The sequence below is a fragment of the Lotus japonicus genome, chromosome 1 (genome assembly GCF_012489685.1).
Source record: "Lotus japonicus ecotype B-129 chromosome 1, LjGifu_v1.2".
Classification (NCBI taxonomy): Eukaryota; Viridiplantae; Streptophyta; class Magnoliopsida; order Fabales; family Fabaceae; genus Lotus; species Lotus japonicus.
This window is the reverse complement of record NC_080041.1, coordinates 12,981,911-12,989,251: the sequence shown is the minus strand read 5'-3', so window position 1 is coordinate 12,989,251 and position 7,341 is coordinate 12,981,911. Positions and strand designations below refer to the sequence as shown.

The following is a 7,341-nucleotide window of genomic DNA, read 5'->3' as shown; positions in this document are numbered from 1 at the left end:
ATTATCTCTCTATTAATCCGTTTACTGTTTCCTTTTACTTTGTTGGCGGCTTAAAGGGTTCAAAGGCCCCTGAGATTACAAAGGGAATCAAATCCAGGATCTGAAAAATTTTCGCATCAAATTGAGTCCCTAAGAAATTTTTTTTAATTCAATTAAGGTCAAATGTTGCCACAGCTCAATTTTATCCTAGTCACTTTTACCACGTGGCTTTTATAATTATTTTTTAATTAAAAATTTTATTTTTTTAATTCCAACTCATTTATTTAAGTGGAAAAAAATTTAAAAACTTAATAAATCCCTAATTTAAATAAAATCTCTTAACTAAATAATTACCTACATAATAACCTAATCTAATAATAACAAAAAACATCAAACCCAACAAGAAATTAACAATCCCTTCAACATCAAACAATACAAATCTAGGGTTTTACTAACAATTCACAAATCTTCATCCTCAACCCCAACAACTGTTATCTTCTTCCTCAACTCCCAAAAAACCCATTTTTCTTCTTCTTCTTCCCCACCCTCACCCACCCAACAAACCCATACAACCAGACAACCAGAACCCCACCACCCTCAATCCACATGCAAATTCGAGTTCGGTCTCACCTCACCAACCTAGATCCAGCCCAGATCGAAGCATATCCGGACAAATTGATGCAAGGAGATGACAAAGGTGCAGCAAGGAGAGCTTGGGTTTGGCAATGACAGCAAAAAAGGGTTGGGTGTGGTGGTTGGGGTGGGTTTCAGTTTTGCTAGTTGTTGGCCAAAGAAGATGAAATTTGGGGTGGGTAAATAATCGTGGTGCGTGGGTTTGGAGGTGTTGAGGTGGGTTGGGGTCTTGTTTCTGGATTCTGAATTTTTGGTGTGGTTATGGATTTTCAATGGTGGAGGTTGAAGAGGTGAGGAAGGTTGCAGGGAGTGTTTTGTTTTATTTTTAGATTTAGGTTTTTATTTACATTAGAGATTTTATTTTTTATTTATGCTTTAATATATGAGTTGGATTTAAAAAATTAAGTTTTAGGAATTTTTTCAATTAAAAAAATTTAAAATGCCACGTGGAAAAGCTGAGTAGGCTAAAATTGAAGCCACTTCAGCATCAGACACACTTTGTCCTTAATTGAATTAAAAAAAATTTCTTAGGGACTTAATTTGATGCGAAAATTTTTCAAGTCCTGGATTTGATTCCCTTTGTAATCTCAGGGGCCTTTGGACCCTTTAAGCCTACTTTGTTGGATGTTTCTAATTAGTAGTGTTTATATATTTAATTATGTCAGCTTAATTGCGGATTTACTGGGAGTGGGAGTTTTGACGTATTGTTGTTCACACTGTTTCGATGTTGGTTATTTTCCTTCTTAAGGGGAATTGTAGGGGATTCAAGCACCTCGATTGCACGAAGTAGTAGAGCGAGAAATCATAGATAAAACACATAGCATCTTTGGTCATGCAGTTCGGCCTAATTGCCTACCTCTGCGGCTATAGAGTAGCTATAGCTCATTTGTATTACTTGTGGCATGAAACATGTGGTACCAAGTACAACTTTTAGGGTTACATTGTTATCCTATTTATAGTGGATTCTATTGATCTCTATTTTACAATAAAATCCTAATTAATCCTATAACAATCCCTTAAAACCTTTTACAATCCATATTAAATCAAATCCTAATAAACTAAAGATTTTAACCAAAAATATAATGAGTCAAATCTCAACAATCTCCACCTTGGCGAATTCCGGACTCCCCATATGAAGATCTGCTGCTTTAGTTTCCTGATTCTGATTTCTGGGATTGAACTCCACCTTGCTCAACACCCTGTTGCTTCACTCCTCCACCTTGGCATCCATCCACTTCTCCTTTGCTGGCGTGACCATCGCCTCTTGAAAGTAGATAGATCTCCATCTTGTTCCGTGTCTTTCTGATCCGTCGGTTTCTCCTCTCACAACGACTTCTGCAATCCTTGTTGACCTCCCTTCGCAGCGGAAGATATCAGCTGTCACTATGGTTGGTTACTAACCATCGGCCCCTCCGCATAAGTTACCCGGCCGTTACCATGGTTACTAACCATCGGCCCCTTTGCGGAAGTTGTCCAGTCGTTACCATGGTCCCACGAACCATCGGCTCTGATACCACTTGTAGGGGATTCAAGCACCTCGATTGCACGAAGTAGTGGAGCGAGAAATCATAGATAAAACACACAACATCTTTGGTCACGCAGTTTGGCCTAATTGCCTACCTCTGCGGCTATGGAGTAGCTATAGCTCCTTTGTATTACTTGTGGCATGAAGCATGTGGTACCAAGTACAACTTTTAGGGTTACATTGTTATCCTATTTATAGTAGATTCTATTGATCTCTATTTTACAATAAAATCCTAATAAATCCTATAACAATCCCTTAAAACCTTTTACAATCCACATTAAATCAAATCCTAATAAACTAAAGATTTTAGCCCAAAATATAATGAGCCAAATCTCAACAGGAATGTTCCTATGTTCCATCACTAATTCATTATGCTTCTATACTCAGTTTGATTTTTAAGTTGATGAGGCAAGATTGACAACTGACAAGTGTCTTTGCAGCATACTTTGCGGGATGGGTGGTGGATTACTAAGCTAAGAACAGAGGGGAGAGATGTGATGAGCTTGGTGTTTCATCAACATCCTCCTACATTGTCTCTCTTTTAGACCATGTACAATGGTTTGTTTAATTTACACACTCTCAACACCACTTTTTCTCTTTCCAACACTCCACATCATCTTCTCTCTCCAATTCAACATTCATTAAACTTTTACCCACTCCAATGGTTTTTCATTCAACACCAACACCCTACCCCACCACTTTTTTATTTCATATTTTTATTTAATTTTATATTTTTGTTTTTATTATTTACATAAAATTACAATTATCGATTTAAATTAAATTAAAACAATAAAAACTTAACAATTTAATTTTTTTTTAAATATAGACAATAATTTATTTTATTTCCTTAACTTAAATTGGAAGACAACAAACTAAGCACACAATAATTTATTTTATTTTCTTAACTTAAAATGCAAGACAACAAACTAAGCACACAACACACAAATAACGTAATTAGTACGATACAAATAATCTTCAATCATGAAACATTTCCAAACTTTGCCCATATGTGCTTCACTAGATCTGCTTGCAGTTCGTGATGAACATTTGAATCACGCAACTCGAATCTAGCACGCACATGATTTGCAAAAGCGGGTAACACCTCCGTCGAGTATGGTTGCGGTGTACTAGATCCACCTTCCCCAGATTGCTCAAAATCGGTCCAACATTGAGCATATGAATCTCGTTCATCCTCAACAATCATATTATGTAATATGATGCATGACCTCATAATGATACCCAAATCCGCTATGTCCCACAAACGAGTTGGTTCACGGATGATTTTAAAACGAGCTTGAAGCACTCCAAATGCACGTTCGATGTCCTTCCGATATCCCTCATGATATTTTGCAAATAACTTATCGGGTTCACTTTGAGGAAGTCTAATCGATTTGACGAAAGTTGGATAAGAAGGGTAGATACCATCAGCTAGATAGTATGTCATATTATAGGGACGTTGATTCACAAAGAAATTCACACTTGGAGCATTTCTCTATTCCACGTCATCAAAAACTGGTGACCGACCTAGAACGTTTATATCGTTCAAAGTTCCCGGACATCCAAAAAAGGCATGCCAGATCCTAGGCCTGTCCAGGGTGAACCGGCCCGAACCGGACCCGGCTAAACCGAGCCAATTTTCATGAAAACGGGCCGGTCGGGCCGGTTTTCGGGTCACTCGGTTGAAAAAAACCGGTTTATTGTGGTTTGGTTCGGTCGGTTTCGGTTTCGGTTTGGGCTCAAAACCGACCGAACCGACCGAAGTAGTTTAAAAAAAAAACTGTAGCCTAGCCCAGCCCAATTTGAGTGAGAAAGAGAGAGGTCTGGGTAAAAAAAAAAACAAATTGAAACCCGGCCCATTTAAACAACATTTAACCCTCACCAGCTTTCATTTAACCCTAGCCTCCATCACTTTTCCCTTCTCATCTTCAGAAACCCTAGCCGCCACTCTGCACCACCCCCACCCCCACCCAACCGCCACCACCCCACCCCACCCAACCGCCACCACCACCGCCATGTCTCTTCTCTTCCCCTCTCATAGATAACCTCTCAGTCATTCTCTTCTCTCCTCTTCTCTTCACCCCGCTGTTGACATAGACACCGTTGATGTTCTCTTCTTCTTGTCAAAATAGAACCTACGAGGTCGAATCCGGAGTTCTGCAGCCTCTCCATCTACAGCGGCGCTCAGATCGGTCTCATCAAGGTCGAAGGTGCTTGATCTGCAAGTGTGAACCCTTCCATGCGATTTTTCTGTTGATTTTCCTCTTCTATTTGTTGTATTGAGGTTTCTTTGTTATTGTAATGCAAAATATCAATGAAAAATTCATGTGTTTCTCCTCTGTGCCCTCTGTTCTATACTCTGTTTTTTTTTTCTCTCTCAACCGAGCAACCGACCGTATACGCCCGAGACCCGACAAGACCGAACCCGATAAATCCGATCATACTGGCCGGACGGTGGCGGTTGTGCTTGTTTGGTTGTTTAAACCGATCGGATCCGACAATATTGGCCCGAACCCGCCCGTACCCGACCGCTGGACACCCCTACCAGATCCATAGATCATGAGTTGCGATTGCTTCAAGAATAACTGTTGTGGTTCCCTTATCCCCTCTAGCAAATTGACCTTCCCATGCTTTAGGACAATTTTTCCACTCCCAGTGCATGCAGTCAATACTCCAGATCATGCCTGGGAACCCCCGCATTTCACTAACATGTAGTATTTTTTACAGGTCATCTTCGGTTGGTGCTCTAAGGTACTCTTGCTCATACAATCGTATGATTCCTTTACAGAATCTACGTAAACACTCCAGTGTTGTAGTACCTCCTATTTTGATGTACTCATCGACTGCATCTGCTGCCACACCATATGCTAACATTCGCATTGCTGTGGTACATTTTGCTAAGGGTGATATACCTTCTTTACTGGCTGCATCAACTCGCTGGGTGAAGTAGTTATCACTACTTGAAAGGTCCGCAACGATTCGAAGAAAAACATGTTTTTGCATCCGGTACCGACGACGAAACATTGCATCGTCATATGTAGGCTAATTGGCAAAGTAGTCGTCAATTAGCCTTTGGTTTTCCGCTGCATGATCTCTACTGACATATTTTCTACTACGAGGTGCACTATCTTCCAATATTTTGTTTCGACGCTCTCTAAATCAGTTGAGTATATAAGTTTCTTCAAGTTGACTATTTTGAAGGTATGTTGCCATATCAAAAGGATATTCAGATGGATCCATTTGTTGTGAAATTTGAAGTAGATTGGAAGAGATTTGGGATATTGGTACATCAATGGATCTATGAATCCATATATATAATAAGTACATTGAATGGTGGACACTGATGGATTCGAAATAAGTTATCAACTAGAGTTAATAATCGGATAAGGACTAGATTCGAATTGAGTGGTACATATTCATACACAATAACCCATACATTAAAGTCAAACACTACTGACTTGACACCACTGACAAATTATTAAAGCAAACACTACAGACTTGACACCACTGTCGGATTTGAAATAAGTTTTCAAGTAGAGTTAATTATAGGAAAAGGACTAGATTCGAATTGAGTGGTACATATTCAAACACAGTTACTCATACATTAAAGTCAAACACTACTAAAACTTGACACCATTGACAAATTATTAAAGCAAACACTACAGACTTAACACCACTGTCAGATTTGAAATAAGTTATCAACTCGAGTTAATTATCGGAAAAGGACTAGATTCGACTTGAGTGGTACATATTCAAACACAGTTACCCATACATTAAAACCAAACACTACTGAAACTTGACACCACTGACAAATTATTAAAGCAAACACTACAGACTTGACACCACTGACAAATTTGAAATAAGTTATCAACTAGAGTTAATTATCAGAAAATGACTAGATTCGAATTGAACGGTACATATTCAAACACAGTTACCCATACATTAAAGCCAAACACTACTGAAACTTGACACCATTGACAAATTATTAAAGCAAACACTACAGACTTGACAACACTGACAAATTATCAAAGCAAACACTACATACTTGACACCATTGACAAATTATTAAAGCAAACACTACAGACTTGACACCACTGACAAGTTTGACCGAATACAGACAAATACTCGATTGAAATTAATTTCCAAATAGCTCTTGGGACAACTTCTTCAATAGCTCTTTCTTACGGTCATCGAGATGCTCTTCAGAACTTAGCTTTAGATACAAATTGATTTTCTTAGTATGAGTCTTGTCTTTCATCAATTGATTAGTCTCTTGTTGCACCGATGCTATCTTCTCCAATCGTTCAAGCTCTTTCTCCTTGAATTGTTTGAATTCATCCCAATCTTTGTCCACCTCCTCCAAGGCAGCTTCTCTACTTTTCTTTTTACTCTTTTTTTTAGCTGCCTCCATACCCATTGGACGAGGAATTGATCCTATAGAGTTTGAGCCACATGCATCACTCTCGTGAGATCTCTTAGATCCACTACTTCCTGAGCCACCATTTCCTCCTACTTGACTACAAAAACGTGGTGGATCACGGAGAGCGTGCCATTCTTCCATCAAAGTATATTGAACATTCTTCCCACTTGCGAATAATTTCTGCGCTTTTGCCAAAACATCATTCTCCGACCAACCGCTTCCTTGCGAACTCTTAGCGCCATCATAAGCGTCAATCCATTTATCCAGTATTTTGTTCATATAATTCCAACGGTTTCGGCATGCAACTCCATCGCGCGGAGGATCGAATGAGCAATGCTCATTACAATACTCAGCAATATCTCTCCAAAATGTTTCTTCTTTCTGGTTTTTCCCGACAACACTGCTTGTTCCACATTTAATCCACCCACTAATTAGCACCAAATTTTGTGCAGTGTTCCATGCTGGTGACGAGGTTTTCTTGCTCTTAGGAGTTGAATCCTCTTGATTTGGAGTGACTTGATTAGCAGCTGTCATGCCACCGAGAGTCATTTGTGTTGAAAATTCGGGAAATTCAAGTGCATCAACACTCGAAAAATTTTCATTCACCATTGGCATATAACCACTAAACGGGGGTGTTTGAGATGGATATCTCATAGATCCATAAGATGGATGAAAGGATGACTGGTTCAAATTTGGTGCAAAACCAAAATTATGTATGTTTTGAGAACGTGGGTTGGAAAATTGATTTGGATCTTGATAATTGTTGGGATTTTGAGGACGTGGGTTG

At 39.1% G+C, this 7,341-nt stretch overlaps 1 pseudogene; it reads right to left on the bottom strand.

Moving 5' to 3' along the window:
• Window positions 1–3,116: 3,116 nt before the first annotated feature.
• LOC130731615 (uncharacterized) lies at window positions 3,117–5,374 on the bottom strand (annotated as a pseudogene).
• Between the last annotated feature and the right edge of the window lie 1,967 nt (window positions 5,375–7,341).